The sequence below is a fragment of the Aythya fuligula genome, chromosome 8, assembly GCF_009819795.1.
Source record: "Aythya fuligula isolate bAytFul2 chromosome 8, bAytFul2.pri, whole genome shotgun sequence".
Lineage (NCBI taxonomy): Eukaryota > Metazoa > Chordata > Aves > Anseriformes > Anatidae > Aythya > Aythya fuligula.
Genome location: NC_045566.1, coordinates 28,513,883 through 28,531,116, shown reverse-complemented (window position 1 = coordinate 28,531,116; position 17,234 = coordinate 28,513,883). Strand labels below are relative to the sequence as shown.

Sequence of the window (17,234 nt, the reverse complement as noted above, 5' to 3'; positions counted from 1 at the left end):
TGCCTTTTCTCTCCCCAAAATACCTGCCCTTGCAGATGAGCCAGTGTGACAAGAATAATAAATTTTCTTATCACTAATAGCTATAATTAATGCCATTGAAAGGAAAGAGGGAAACAATTATTTCTTTGTGCTGCTCATGTAATAGTAAAACAACGTAATGCTCATTAAGAACTGCATCCTGACAGTGTAATTTAGATATAGATGACCTATATAGTTTCCAAAGGCTTAATCTTATAATGACAGGAAGAGTGCTCTTAGATCATCCGGAAATGAATTGTGCCCTACACACTAGAAAAGCTTGAAGGGTTTGGAACACAAATTTCATTAAGGATAAGGGATCAATTTGTGCCACTTGGAAAATAATTCTACTGCACTTTCAACTTCTCAGGTTCAGTCAGTAAAGAGCAGACTAATTTTACAGTAGGATTTCACAATAGGCATGCTGTGGGAACTCCAGGGAGGTGGAAGCTGGCCCAGCAGCCCAGTTAATGAGCCAACCTCCCCAGTGCCATGGGATTTGCTCAAAGGGACTCCACAGAGCTACCGCATAGGGGTTACTTGTAGGTTATCCAATCTCAGGTTCTTTGTTCAGCGATATTTTAATTCACAGAAAGACATTAAGCATTTAAGTCCAGAATAAGTTGGACTGAACTCTTATCATTTCATTGAATTTCACTTTCAAATTGCTCCTTAATTTCTCTTTGGTAGTAATAATAATTTTAATTTAAATGTCAACTTTAACCTAAGGATGTCATAGTATTTAAAAATGGTTAGTCCAGCCAACCCCCCCCCCCCAAAAAAAAAAAAAAAAAAAAAAAGCAGTTCTAAAAGCCTCCAATATGACATGAACATTGTTCTTGTCATGGGGATGGAGCTACAGTTAAATTCCTGAAGCATGGGAGTGACTGCAATAGTGATAGAACTAAATGTAAAGTTTGTTGGTTGTACTGGAGTACTCCTGTGATGAAATCTAGCCCATAAGCTGTAGATTTGGAATAGAAGGGGTGCCCTAAACATGATAAAAATGTATGCTCTGTGTGACTCTCAGCATGTCTATACGCTACTTCATAGTGTATGAAGAATATATGGGCATGTGTGAGACAACATCACCTAAATGCGCTTTGTTTCTAAATTATGCAAATACTAAGTGACACCATTACCTTATCATTAAATGTGGTAAAGGCAGTCATATATTACTAATGTGAAACAATTGTTATGGAGAGCTAAATCTCTAAACTCTTATTCATTTAAGGATTGAGGATTTTGCTCCATATTGTCTGTCACTAGATGTACTTTCTTGACTGCAAGTGTGCATGGTAGGAGAAATGGTGTTGCCTGTCACTGTGTAGAGAGACAAAAGATCCCATTTCATTTTTCTCATCCTGCTATTGCACTGTTCTCCAAATAGTCTTTGAAAATTGAGCTGAGGAAAAAAAGAAGAAAAAAAAAGATATGAATTCAAAACCACCATATTTGTATTTCATGGATTTTCAGTCCTAGTGTTAGCAGATAGGGAAACAGTGCCTGCATGATAACTGACAGAAAAAAAGGAAGAGCAAAATCTCCAGTATCAACGAGCCTAGCATTGTAGGCTTTTCTGTGTATGAAACACAACTCTGAGCTTACCTTAAGGTGATCATCAGTGGTGCCTCTGAGTATTAAATGAATGTAGATTATGTAAGTTCATCTGTCTTTAAAAATAGAGCCCTGCTGTGTCTTTAGCTAATTTGGGAGCAAACCTGAGAGCTGTCATCAGAATACTGCCTTGTTTACACACCCATTTATGCGATTTTAGAATTTTGTTCTCTTGGACATTGCTTTTGCTTGTTGGCTCACCAGATACACAGAATGAAAACACTCTGGGTGATTTAACCCTTCCAAAGCATAACAATTCTGTTTACTGTCTAGGGGAAGAAAATCTTTATACATGTCTGGTCAGCTCAGAGCAACCTGTAATAATGGACAACTGTTTGTCACAAATGGTAGCATTGTTTTCTTTGTTAAAAATCTTTCAAGCAGAAGAGAAAAGATGATCAAGAATTTTGCCGCACATGAAACAGTCAGACTGCTCTTTAGTGCTAGAATGGGTGACAAAAATGCCTCCCAGAACATCGTTTTATTTCAGTGTCGTATTACTTTACTGAGGAGGAGGGAAGGAGGGAAATGTGGGCCAGGAGGTTAAATGGTGGCCTGATTCTGTATCGTTCCCTGAGCTTTTTAGTGATGTGTAGGTGTCATTCCAGGTATAACCAGTAATTACTGGTTTGGGGATGGCAGGATCACCTTAGCACTTGGTAGCACCACAAAATTATGGCAGAGGTTGGTTAGGGTCAGACCCTCAACTGGTACAATTCTGCCTGCCTGACTGCTAACAGTGCTTTTGGGCTGGAGCACCTTCCAGCTAGAAGCAGAGGCCAGAGAGAAGATAATTTTATGTTATTCTCTTGTACCACATACAACCTGAATGGCCAAAGCAAAAGGGCTTATCAGAAGGGTTACAGCTTATGGCATCCTTAGTAAAATTCTGGTCTGTTCTTGGAAATATCCAAAGTCATAGAACAATCCAAGCAATATGCTGTCTGCATTGATCTGCTGTGTCTGGCTCCTTCCCTTTGGGCACAGTCACTTCGTCTGGTGTTAATGAAGGAATTAATTTCCATTCTCCCTTTCCTGCAGCACTCATATGTTGGCTTTTACAGTTCTCAGTGTAAGAGGGCTTCCCTCTCAGCTCCCCTTTTGAATCTTCAGAAATCCCAGAGCAAAAGTAACTAAGCAATCTGAAGTTTGAGAAACTTTCAAAAAGTTTTATTTTTTCAGGCACTAAAAGAAAAAGAGCTCTGAAATAGGAAAATAAAATCATTCTTTCCCCCAAGGACTTGCTTTGGAGTGCAGTGTGATTGTATTTTTCTGATACAATGTCTTTATAACTTTCCAGCATAAATAAATAAAAGCTGTAAAACAGCTCAGGCCTATGCCTCCCTTGGGTAGTCAGAACTTTTAGAATCAGATGCCTATCTGATGTTCTGTGGTCATAAGTCAATCCCTGATCTTTGCCTCTATTTGCCTGCTGCAGTGCAGATACTGTTTGCAACTATTGATCCTTGAGCAGAAACATTGGCCTAGGTGTTCTAATGCTTTTCAGCTGTACCTCAGACTAACTTAACTCCAACGCACGCCTTTTGTAGCTACAGAATAAGGAAACTTATGACTTTGAAATTGTGCTATATGCATCCCCCATGGATCCCAAAATAACAGTCTTCTTTACACTTTCTCATATGGAAGTTATCTGTAGTTTATTCTGCCTACTGTAGGATTTCCCCAGGAGGAAAAAAAAATGGACAGACACAGAAGAGGATGGGTTAGCATCTCCCAGGAACATGATTAAAGATTTGGTTCAAGTTCTTTTAGTTTAAAGATTGAGTTCAAGACAAATCTATACACCGTATCCATTCATAATTGTATATTCACTTACATATCCTATATAATAGTTATATAATAATCTTACATATAATAATAATATATAAATATATATTATATAGTAGGTCCATGGTATGGTATTTGTTTCCTAGATGGACAAGAAAACATAGAGGTTGCCTTCTTGCTTTTCTGCGAGTACTGAAGCGCACAACTTTGAAATTGTATGTATACATATTTTAGTGAAAATCTAATAGAAAAATGGTCTTGAAATAAACAAAATGAGTAAGATATAAAATAAGTAAGAATTATATATATATAAATTATATATATATTTTTTGGTAAATATTGGTGGTATTAAGGTATTACCTTAATGTTTGCTTAAGTCAGTGCAATGTGAGAGAATACTAAGACTTAGAAATACTATTTCTTGTCTTGGTAGCAGCAAAGAAAATGCCATCTCAACTTAAAGTAGTGTTCTCATTTATGACAACACCTAATGAGACTTTTTTCCTTCTGTTCATTAATATCCACCTATCTATCTGTATAGACACTTCTTTCAAAGATCTATATAATTACAGAAGAAAAAAATAAGCAAATAAAAGTGAAAAAAAATAAATCTAAGCAGCTAATTACTTCCACTTATCCTTGTAAATGTATTTATGTAATTGTGCACGTTATTTAAAGGTTTGAATAAATGACTTCAAAATCTACTGTTGCATGAAAGTATAAAAGTAGCAGGAAAGAACATTTTTTTCCTTGTTGCAAGCTACTTTAAAGTGATGGCTAAAGAGAATGATAAAAACTTGGGAGCAGCTGTAAATCATACTGTGTAAGATTCTATTTCAAATAGATTGTAGCTTGTTCCTTGCTTTGTTTGTTTTTTTTTGACACACTTCTCAGATATATTTTGAAGAAAAAGCAGTTACCCCTTACTCTTTCACTCTTCCCTGCCACTGAATAGTACTTGATATTTTCCTGCAAGGTTTCAGTGACTGTACCTTTTCTATCCCTTTTTATCCTTGAGTCTACGCAACGAGTCAGAGACCCCTTGCCTATTTTCTCTGCTGTCTGCCATAATGGTATGGAAATACTTTTTAGCAAGAACTTTAGGAGAATACATTTCCTTTCCCAGCAGTGAGTAAAAACAGATATTGCTTTGTAAGTGTTACTTAAGTGATACTTACGGGTTCTGATTTTGACACATTAGATAGTGGAATGAGAGAGAGGTAATTGTTTCCACATTAACTTTGTGTGGTTCTGCTATGAACAGTAGTAGGGAATATTGAGTATTTATACTCAATACCTGAGTATGAATAACTGGGAAATAAAAATTGCAGTAGTAGAAGTGTTGTTGTATCATAGGCTTCTGAGAAGTGCTGAGAAACACACTGCCAGCAGAGTTAAAAATAGACTGCACTATATACTCAAAATAAATATAAAGATACTGTGATCTAAACAATTTAACAAAATTAGCTTCCTTTTTAACTAGAGTCAGTCTAAACATAGAGTACTATTTTCAGCAACATTTCCATAAATAGTTCCTGATGTGTAGCTTCTATGAATAATTCACAAATCTGAATACTAAAGTTTGAATTACTCTGGGTTGATAAGCCATAAAATGTATTGATATTTCTTTAATGAGCAGGCAAAACTGTACATATGCATGTACAAATTATTAACTCGTTGTCAAAAATATTTTACAATATTCACGTAATGTTCTCCTCTGTCATTAATTTTGCTTGCTAAAAAAGGAGCACAAATATTTTTAAGCTATGCTTGTTTAAAACTGGAATGAGTATTCGTGGAAGATTTTATTTCTGGTTTTCTTCCTATCTACAGTGGACACTGCATTAGGAGAGGAAAACATTGAATCACTTCATCTTGTTCATCCTCATTTTCTTTTATAGGCATCTTGCACTGATGTGCTCGTCCAGTAGGAGATCATCTTTGATGGGCATGGGCTGGCTGACTAGTAATAGACACAGTAACATATTCTAACTCAGGATTGATTGATTTGGAAGTGAGAAGTGAACCTAGCTTTGCTGCTGTGGCTATTTGCTGGCCAAACAGTAATGTATTTTTAAATTAAATAAATCCCAGTTCCAATTTACTTTGGTACTGTATAGACCTATTTTTAATATGCTTTTTTATTAATAGGTGAGTACCTTTATGAAAGACAAAACAGTCCTGAAGATACGTTTTTTCAGATACTTAAAATTTCAGTGTTTCCAGCAGAATTATTTACTTTAATCTCACGCTATGTCATTTGGCAGGACTATTCTTTCCACTGTTCAGTGTACTTAGTGCCTTTTTCACAGTGTGCCCACTGTTCAGAACAGTGTGCTAACTTACACCTGCCATCCTTCTTCCCATCACCAGCTATCACTGCATCACAGCCTGCTATTTAAGATTGATCTTGTAGTCTGCCCTATAGGGTAGTCAGATATCTCATATATTTGGCATTTATAATGCAGGCATTGTTCCAACAACATGCTTCAGAAGAAAAAATTTCTATGTGCCATGTGACAACTGAAGTAGCAAGAAAGTGTTTGAATGCATTTTTCTGCTAAACTGGCTTCCTAAGCTTGGGTTTTTGAGAGTGCTTGCAAGCTGTGAGCCTTGGGTAAGAGCTATGGCTACAATGCCACATTGGACCAGTTACGGGCATTTCATCAGGCTGCCCTTGGACCTTGGTTTCAGTGGATGACAAACCTGAGGGGAGCTGCAAAGATGTCTCATTGCTCACAGGCCAGGTTGTCTCTGACTGATCAATGAACAAGTCAATCCTTTGGTGGAACCCTAAGCACTATTTAAAATAATCAAGGAGATTACTTAAGACATTTGTTAAGCTCGTGTTTAAATGGGTGGTGGTAGGTATGCTGATCATAAGTTCCTCCTCCTACGGTCACTGCTATTTTAAGAAGGCTTGTGTTAAAGCATGGCCTCCTCACAGCAACAAATATATATATTGGGGGCAGCGATACCCCGCCTGTCATGAGACATTTTAGTTTAACTGATATTAATTGGAGTAACAGTTTCAGAGTTTGGATACATGCCCTTGCAAGGATAGCTGAATGTCCTTCCAGTCCAAGGAACAAGTTATCAGATCAGTCTGTTTTGTCCTTTTTAAGTAAAATTAGACATGTATGGTGCATGAACCAGAATCAACATGAATTCTTGACATCTTAGGATGTCTTTCTTAGCTGCACTTACATGTAGCTCAGAAGATTTGGTTTTAATTTTTATTAAAATAAATTTATTAAATAAATTAAGCACATTAAGTGACTTGGAGACAACTGGAGGAATTTGTCAAAACTTAACAAAATGCTTAGGAGTCTCCTAAAACTGAAAAAGATCAAAAAAGATTCCTGGAAAATGAGGCCATCCTTTGAAGGCAACTGAATATAGCAGAAGCAAATGCTTAGCAGCTAAAAGGGCTTATAAGGAACACGGCTGGTCAGAAAACATTCCAAGATTGCAAACAAGGAGTATAACAGCATTCTGGAAGGTGAAGAAAGGAGAAAACTAAGGGCTTTGGTATGAAATTAACTAATAATAGCATATTTTGCACAGAGGAAGAAGAAAAAAATAGAAAAGAAGGATATCACTTGTAGTAGTAGTTTACATTCCTAAAAACTATGAATGTTTGGGAAACCAAAGATGAGATGATATGGCAAGTCTTCAGAACCTTAACTGAAATACACGACAATGGATAAGAAAACAATGATATTTTAACAAGAAAAATATTGCCTAAGAGACTAATTTCTGGAGAGAGGGAAAATAATTAGCAAGTGAAAAGATAACATCAGTGCTTAAGAGTTAGGGTCAATTAAAACAGTCAAATCACGCAGTACAAATGTTTTATGTCCAAGAATACTAATGAGAAGGAGAAAGTAAGCATTAGACAATACTTAATTGCATGTGCTTCAGGAAAATCCCCAAAGAGAAAAAAAATGACTTTGTTTCTATTTAACAGAAGAATTGGGCAGTTAGGTCATATCAGGATTTTATCTTATTTTTTATTTATTATTATTATTATTAATTTTAATTTTTTTTTTTTTTTTTATTATCTACCACTATTGTTACATTCATTTGGAAACCGATTTGTGGAAGCATTTGAGAAAACATTAACTGGTTGTTCATTTCCACTGTATGGAGATGAACTCAGTAACGTAACCTGCTTAACCTTACATCTTCATTTCTGCGGCATCCAGCCTCTTACAGGAATCAAAGCCTTGCTGATAGGAAGGCACCTCTGGATGTTGTCTAGAGCATGGTCAGCTAGAGCAGGTTGCTCAGGGCTCTGTCCAGTCAGGTTTTGAGTAGCTTCAAGGATGGTAACTCCACAGCCTTCCTGGACAGCCTGTTCCAGTATTTGATCACCCTCACAAATAAAAAGAAAATATTTTTTTGGTGGAGCACCAGATTGAATTTAAAGTGTAGCTGCTAAAAGGCATGTTAAACATCATACCTGTGGGTGTTAAAAAGGAACAAGGTTTATCCCTCAGATACTAGCCAGGAGATGGATTCCAAGTCTTAATACTGATTTACTGATGTGTGTCAGAATTATCTTCTATTGAGTGAGTCAGAATGTTCAGTAAGAAATCTAAGATCTTTTTTTTTTTTTAGCTCAAGATTTTATAGGAATGTTAGTAAAAAACGGGAGTTTTCAAAGTTGAATGAATCATTCAAAATTGTTTAGAAATAAACATATAGAGATATAGCTTCAACTGCATACTCCTAAATAAATCTCATTTCTAAATGGAAGAGAGCTATAAGCAAGAGCAATTTATTTTATTTTTGACAGTCACCTGTGAATATAATCTGAATACCAGTAGCATCTGTTAATTTTTTTCTTCTGTATACACAACAGAGGTGAACTTTACAATTAGTGTAGCTTTCTGACTTGTCAAATCTAAAGCTTAGCAAATCCGAATACTACAGCTACTGCCAGTATTACATCAAGATCCTTCTTTCATTTCCCCCAAAATTTCAAGGCTCTCACTATTGCCTAGTCGCTTCTTGTACAGTGTGGTTGTATCAGAGACTTCTGCAGGGGTTTCTGTTTGCCCAGTGCAGAATTCCACTAACTATTTCCTGGTGACACCCACAAAAACAAAGTTATTGGTCTGAAAGCACGTTGAGTAACTGCTGTTCAATACAAATCAGTTACCAGAATAGCAACGATGCCCAAACTGAATAAAGTGAATATAACGTTGTAACTGACACTTTGAACAAGGTTTTTTGTGTATCTGAATAATAGACACTGATTTAAAAAGTAAATCAATGTGTGTATTAGGAAGGGTAATTCAAAAGAAAAGTATGTTGAATGATGCTGATTCCATAGGATGTGTAATTTTACCTAGAAGCCAACAACCACAATTTTGAGCATTCTTTGAACAATGAAACTTATATTTTAAAATAATTCCTTGGCTAAGCTGAGGTGTCAGACTCAACTCTATTTTGCAGAAATCTTTTCTCCGAATAAGGTGTTTCCAACAAGCTCTCCATTTGTTGTCAGTTTGAGGACTATTTGTGCAGGGAGTGTTGTAAATAATGCATGAGGTCACAGTTCTCCAGGAATGTCAGAGCTTAGCAGTTCTGATTTTGTTGACTTTTTTTTTCCCCATTCATTTCTGCAGTAATCTTAATGATAGACTAATGTGATTATTGCTTAATAACATTTTTTTCTTTATTAATTTAGTTGAAGCTTTTTGTCATGTCTGAGCTTATGTGACTTTTGTAATAGGATACCAGACTTAATTGGTAGTTGATTTCTCCTGATCTGAATTACCTATTAGATATGAAAAGTTCCCTACTTTATGCTTGGGAAGGATCTTGTTCGTTACTCTGCCTGATATGCATCTCAGGCATAAATACCTGCGATGACAGCAAATAACATTGATCTGAAATCTCATTATAAAGGCAAACCAGTCACCTGAATTTTTCATACCATCATCTATATGATAATTCATATCACACTCAAAAGTTAAGATACTTACCTTCAGGGCACAGAGCCGAAAGGACCTTTACTGTCTAAAACTAGAGGACAGCAGGATCTGTGGTCATGTTTAGTACAAGTACTATATATGTGCTCTTGCAATGGCAAGGTTGAAGAATTAGCCAGCTCTTGCTAATATGCAAGAAAACAAGAAAAGCAAGGAACAAAACAAAAAAAAATAGGAAAAAAACACCCTCCAGCATTACATGGCTTAGTAAATTATATGTAAGAGAGATCTTGCCTTTAAGACAATTTCTTTGTAATTTTTCTGCCAAGCTCACATGCCATGGCCTCTGGAAACTTTATGACCATGCAAACAGAATGAATGTCATAAGTACGATCCTGTGTATCTTTAGAATTATTAAAAAGCTGAGAATAGTGGAGAATAGTGAAAAAGAAGACCGTATCTCCCTTCTAAAAAGGGTAGTGCTGTGTAGATTTAGTGCCTTAAAATGGACAATGAAAGGTCTGATGAGTTTGGTGAAGTAGAGGTGGAACAGGGATGGGTCAGGAGGTGATGCTGGGCCTGGGGCAATTTGCAGTGTGGTGTTGCTGGGGAACTTCAGCTCTTAAGAACTTGGATTCAATGATGTTAACAATAGATAATTTGAAAATAATGATCTGCCACTAAGCTACAACTAATGGGCTGTCTTTACCTCTACAAAATAAGAACAATGAAATGCCTATTCAGTTCAGGGGGAATAGATCTGGTTCACTTGGACCCAGACCAGCCAAAAATGAAAGCAAATTACTGATAGCTCACATTGAAAAGCAGGTAAGTTTCACTACAAAATTACATCTAATCTGAGAAAGCTAAAGCTAGTTGTTGGAATCGCAGTCTGTACTCCGTGTATTGTTTGTTTCTTGGTAAAGTATCTTGGTGTTACAGCTACACTGTTTACTTCGTATTTTCTTGGAAAAGTCTCAATACCGTATATTGAAAATGCTCAGAATCTTATTAGAAGGTGGATTTGTTAGAATACTGTGTAAAAGGCTACATGGAAAAATGAATACAAAAAAAAATAATTGCAGTACTGAGGCTGGGACTTGCACAGAACAGTTTAATTTGAGTAAATAATGGTGTAGTAATATATTCTAAATACATTGAAGTTTGTATATCTATAAAACCAAATTTAAGACTAATGGCCAAACTCAAATAGCATTTACAATTTTGGATGTGGTAAAAGATTTAAATGCTTAGTTATCACCTTGAAAGCAATACATTGAAACACATTTTATAGTATTTTCCTAAAGCAGGAGTTTTAAACAAACAAACAAACAAAAAACCAATGGGTTCATTAAAATATCTTTAAACTGCATTTTTTAATAACATGCACCAATAGTTTAACATTATTTACAGTGTAGTGATAGGCACTTAATTGTAGAGCTCACGAAGATGCAGTCCTCTGAGCAGAATCTTTTCCACTTGTTCTACCTGTTCCCCTTCCCTTATGAGTTACTTAACAGCTGCAGGAGGATGTTAACAGTATTTCCCCAAACCACAGGAGTGAAGTGGGTTACTTGCTTCCAGCATTTGCTTAAGCTATTGTTCTGCTGATGAACATATGTTTTTCAGTGAAGTAATAAATAGAAGGAATAAAAAGATTAAATCTGCATTCCACAGTTGCAAGGATTTGTTTGGTTAGATGGCAGCGCAGCAGGCAGATGACTTTGTTCTTGAAGGAACTGAAGGATGAAAAAATTACATTTGTGTTATTTGGGGCTGCTTGTAGTGGTTTAATTTAAGTGAGAAAGGCTCAGAAGGGGGTCAGAATATTAAAATTATTTAATTTTTTTCTTGAGGAAGAATTTTAATAAATACTGGATGTTTTGTGAATATTTTCGTATTATATTTTTCTTTTCTGTGGGAAAAAAAAAAAAAAGTACATAAAGTGCATACAGAAGCAGCTAGGTAAGAGTTTACAAAATTCCATATCTGCAGGCCTGGTATTTCCTATGCAGCCTCCTTTTGGCTATAACTGAAGTTCCAAGTTATGATTGTTTAGTGAGTTATGACAAACATGCCTGGCTGTTTCTTTTGCTTTTGTGATAAGTCAGCTTCTGTCATGAAATTGAAGAGGGTATAGGACGGTATGGAAAAGCATATAGTACATGTGATACCACAATGAAACTTCAAGGAATCAAATTGCTGGGTATACCCTTGTAGCCATCATTAACAGAGTTCTGTCCTTAATGTTAACTGCTTATACCACCAACATTTTGTGTTCACTGTCACCTCCTCTAAGTATGGAAGTTGTGTGGTGTGTTGAGTTCATTAATAGGAATCACTCATATTGTGAGAAAAAATATTAGGAAACTATTTCTAGAAGTTAGTCAGTAAAAATGAAGGCTACGGGTCATTTAGTTTTAGTCTACACAGAGCTAGCTAGACAAATGGTAACAATTTCCTTTGTCCAGTACATACAACGCATGGTATTTCCCTGTTAATAAAAAATCTTTTAGTACTGCTCCCAACAGGAATAAGATAATCTGTGTTACTGTAAATACGGTTACATGCATGTTTTATTTGCATATTAAACAAGTTATCTGCTGGCCAGTAGTCCAGTTTGCCACAAAACAAGTTTAAAAACACTGAGAAGTGAGTAATAAAAGCAGGGCACAGTAACAAAGGGCCTTATAATTTAGCATTCTGGTGTCCTTTCAGGCAGAGACATGAATTCTCTAATTTCAGATAAACCAAGGTTAGACCTTAAACACCTTTAATGACAGGAATAAAACAAAGACACTAAAAATAGTAACATTTTTGAAATAGTTTCAAGTGTTCTGATAAATTATGCTGCTGATAGGAGTGCAATTACCTTTAAGATTGGAACCACTAATGAAAATAACTGAAGCTGCAGTCCATGCTCGGAGTGAAGTGTCTCTGATTTCTCTATGCTCCGACATAACACGTAACATCCGAGTTCACTCTCCTTTATTCTGAGATACATCTCTCAACACTGTGCTCAACTTTAAGAAACAATCTAAGAATTGTCCTAGGCTTCACCATCACCCAGACATTGTAATGTGAATTTTAAATTCCCAGAGGCAAATGCTCCCTTAACTTGTCATGCTGGATTCCTTCATCTTGAATTAATTTTATCCCCTTTATCTCAGCCTGTGAAAGGTATCAAGTGGCCATCAGTGGTGGATCAGCGTCCTTCAGATAAATAGATAATGTCGTAATCAGAATTGTTAAAGTTGCAACTTTTTATCAATTTCTGAATAAGAGTTCTACGCAAAGTTGTACACCTTTGCACTTTTGTTTTACTAATATTCTTACTTCTTGGATAAGATGTGCCATTCTTTGCAGTTAATAGGCAGTGTACCCTAGAGCAAATATGACGAACAGAAGAATCGACTTTATGAATGGCTGGTAAAGATAATTTAGTACTGAAGTAAGAGGAGTTATGTCCTCTAGAAAACGTATTTCTTTCTAGTATTAGGAAAAATTCCCAGTTGACTGAATAAAGGAATGGCTAAGATATTTATCATCCATTTTTTCTTCTTAGCAAACTCACCAAAAACATCATTAATGCCAAGACTAAGTATATGAAGATTGATGTTGTGCACTTCAAGGGTTCTTAAGAGATCCCCTTGTGAACACATTAAGATCGTTACCTCTTAGAAAAATAAAAAGTCAGTAAAAAAAAGCTGAAGGAGGCAGATTCGGAGCTGTCATATTTTGAAAAAGATTTTTTTGAAAAATGACGGTCAGATCAGGTGAACAGCAAATTGTTCTGTTCTGCAGGTGCACCAAGTGCACATTTATTAGCTGACCATGTGGAAAGTAGTACACATGACCTCATTATGCTAAACAAGTACAACATAAGCTCTTTGATCTTCTTTGGGCATTCTTGAAGTATATAAAAACATCTAACTCTTGAATGTTTTTCTATCTGTAAAGCTGTCTATCTGTTCCTGCATGCTGGCATTCTCCTTTGTGGAAAGAGTTCTGTATTTAAACCCAGGCACACAAAGTCCTCACTTCTCTCAATTTCATCTTAGACAAGAAATCTACTGCCCTGTGAAGTGAAGCAGTACAACAGATTGATGTTCTGGTGAAAGGTGGTCTTCAAAATACTATTGCTGCAAAGATTTACACAAGGATTTTTAAATTTTACCTGGTTTTCAGTGAAGATCCAGTAAGAATGCTGAAGTGATGCCCTGAAGCATTTGTGTCATACTAAAGTATTGAAAAAGGGTATTTCAGTGCCCAAAGTAAACTGGAGCTGCTTTGAGGATTTCCTGTTCATTTCTTAACAGGTCTCTTAAGAATTGCAAGGATTCGAACTGGAAATTTATAATTGCTCAATCTGTAGGCAACTAGAAACACATTTTTAGAGTTATAGCTGGGTGTTGTTTCAACAGCTATTAAACTGCATTTCTGCAAACCGTTACCCATTGACTGAAGTTACTGGACTGCGAGTAACATATCTGGGAGAAGACATAGGACACAGACAGCTCTGGACTGCTCTTCACTGGGTTTTGAATCATGTTGCTCAGAAATGTTAAGGCAAGAGTTGACCATATATATTCAGCAATGAATTTAGAGCATTCTTAAATCCTGTAGGTTAAATAATTCTATACGATTTTCATATTGACTAATGACCAATACTGTGGAAAACAGTGTTAATTAATTTCCAAAAAGATAATGAGATTTCCACACAATTTTGCGCTGTATTATAGTACTATGACTCAGTATTTCCAACAAAAATTGTGTATTACGGTAACCCTTGTTTGTACATAATATCCTTGTTATACACTCTCACAGCAGAGATGAATTAGCTTATACTCTGAAGCAGCGTTAAAGTAATGCACTCTTCATACAAACAAGTTCTGTTGATCTCTGGGAAAAAGAAGGATTTTAGCAGCTAGTTGTGTAGTCTGCTGATGTGTGAAAATTGTGGATTTTTGAAATCTAGAAACATGGCTGTTCCAAAGATCAAACTGCAGAAGGTATGGGTGCACTCAAAAACAGTTAACTTTTCAAATTTGCTTTTTTTTTTTTTTTTTTTTTTTTTTTTAATGCTCCCAAAGATCCTATTATCGCAAGCAGTGAACATAGACAACAGATGCTTTTTGCAACTGTCCTTAATGATACTACACATAGCTCCTGTTTGGGACTGGACCCACCAGTCTTCCTTTGAAACACTTCTTTTGGCAAAGTGCAAAGAATAGAAGCCCACCAGGTGTAGGATATACAACCATTATAAAAGTTAAAGGCATAAATTTTATCGACTGCATTGAAAAATACCTATTTTCAGATCTGTTTAAATCTTCAAAAATCAAACTTAAAAAACAGCATCTAGACTTGGCAACCTGCTGAGCTTGTTCCCTGTCTGGTGCAGCATTACATTACTCTAAAATGCTCACTTGGTTATACTGCTGTGGTTATTTGGGTATAGCGATCAAGTGATGGCCACCAAAATAACACTTACAAAAGAAGTCCACTTTGTGTACTATGAAGGTCATTTCAGAAAACTCCAGGCTTGCAGAAAAGCAGCACAGAGATGCCATCTAGCAGTAACTCTTAGAAATTTCCTAGTACTTAATAGTTCATTCTTTCAAGATACTGCTTTTGAGTGTAGGAGAAAGGAAAGATTTTATATTCCAAGTCTTTTTATATAGTTGGCTTCCTGCTGAATATCTAATCATCCTGCTGGAAATAAAACTTTACTGAAACACATTATAATGAATAATTTCCTTGTATTTTTCAGTATAAATACAGAGCAAAATTAGAATCAAATTAACAGATGTGACATTTTAATAAGTGTCTTAAAATTGATATTCTACAATTAGCATTAAGAGTATTTAAAATTAATCAGTAGTGAGCTGTCTTCCATTTGTTAAAGGCTAATTTCCAGAGCAGGTCAATATTCTACATCAAGCTTAGAAGAAAAAAAGAAATAAAAATACAACATGGGCAATAAATTACTGCAATTGAAATAAAATTTTAATGTGCCAGAAATTTAAGAATAAACTATACATATTTTTAGCATATATTACCATAAGATGGCAATACTTAAATACTTTACAATGAGTAGATAACATAGTAACTTTAGTATAAAAGCCCTGTCATAGTAAGAGTGCCTGTGAACAACAGTCTTTAAAGTCAGTGATAGCTAGTTCTAAATCAAAGCTTTTTTTTTTTCTTATTTTTTTTTCCTGAAAATTTTTAAAAGTAAGAGATCAGTTACAGAAATTATTACTTTATTACTTAGATATTATGCAGAACATTAATAGGAATGTACTGTGGCATGCTTTGAAACATCTGTCATGATTTATTTTCATTTGTGTGTGTCAAGGGCATGTAAAAAGTTGTGTGTAGTCATGAGCATGTTGCACAATTATTTGTAAAAGAAGGAAATAATCACCTCATTGTTTCCTATGACTAATTTCACGTAATATATTTGCTTCCAAACCTGCAGGGCAGAACATTGTTATGCCATTTAGCATAAAGTAAGCTAAATACCTGAGAATTACTTCCATTTTTAAAGTGATTTCAATCATAACTTGTATTTATTTGCTGAAAACAAACAAACAAAACCAAACCCAAAGACCTTGTATTCATTTTGCATACATCATTTTTCACAGAAATACGTCAACAAAACTCAACTATCATCTGTCATCTATATGTGGCACCTTTTCATATGCTTAATGTGGAGCAGTATCTTAATCAAGGATCTGAATAACCATTTGTTCTCCTGTTTTAATTTCTGAAAACCCAATTTATCTCTGATAAAAAGCAGACTTGGATTAAGGGGCTCTTGTTTTTACATATTCTTAAGGACTTTAGAGCTTCTGGCTCATGACCTCTTCATGGAGTTAAAAGGGCCTGCAACGAACATTTTAATATCCCTGAAAATGTCACACACAGCAATGACTAAAAGGCCATTTTTCTGCCCTCTGCACAGTGTGCCACAGCAAAAAGGACTAGAAGCAAAGTTTCAGAGATAATTTATGCCGTTCCATTCCAGTGGCGCATCCAGCTTTTCAGTGCTAGATGGTAACAGACACCTACGATGGAACATTTCTTCCCAGTGTTGTTATGGGGCATATCTCTGACACCTAAACTAAGCAAAGTTCTGCCAGCTGAAGCTCATCCGCTTCATTAGTGGTTTTACTCTTCTGTGGATAGACAGTGATACAAATTGTGTTTATCCTGTCTTCAGGCAGCCTCTTTGCCTGCAACAGATCTAAGTGTACCAGAAGACAGAGCAATGACTGGAGACCTGTGCTTGCAGTGTGGCCATGTGCTCGGGCTCACACAGATGAGGAGCTCCTGTTCCCCGCCTGATACGAGTCTCTTTGCAGAGCACAGCGATAGCCGATGCTGTCAGATAGCTGCTATTTAATAACATATGGGTATAATTCACTATTAGCTAATGTTATTAATCATATATCATCTCCTTTTATGTTGTCACCGTATCTTATGATTCCTGCAGCTCTAAATCTGTTTTTCACCGAATTGCTTATTAAGTTCCGTCTTTATATTTTCGTAGCAGGAACACCCTTTTCATGCTGTTGGAAATCCCGTGCGTATTTTATACGACTAATTCAATTATCTAAAAGGGAAAATCAAACTGTCAGAAGAGCCAAATCCCGTCTCGTGGGGCTGCCTGGCACCCGAGCGGTGCCGCGGGGGGGACATTCACCCGCACGGCTTTACCGACCGCGGCACGGAGCGGGCTGCTGGGGGGATGGCCGCAGTGCCCCGCGATCCTCTCCCTCTCCTCACTTTGTTAGGAGGCGGCTGGCAAGGTGCGAGCTCCCGCAGCGCCGCAGGCCCGCCGGGTCCTGCCCATCGCGGCGA

General features: G+C 36.3%; 1 protein-coding gene across 2 annotated transcripts in view; it reads right to left on the bottom strand.

Moving 5' to 3' along the window:
* The window catches only part of OLFM3 (olfactomedin 3), a 58,633-nt gene that overhangs the window by 41,144 nt on the left and 255 nt on the right, over positions 1-17,234 (bottom strand). The window lies entirely within an intron of this gene.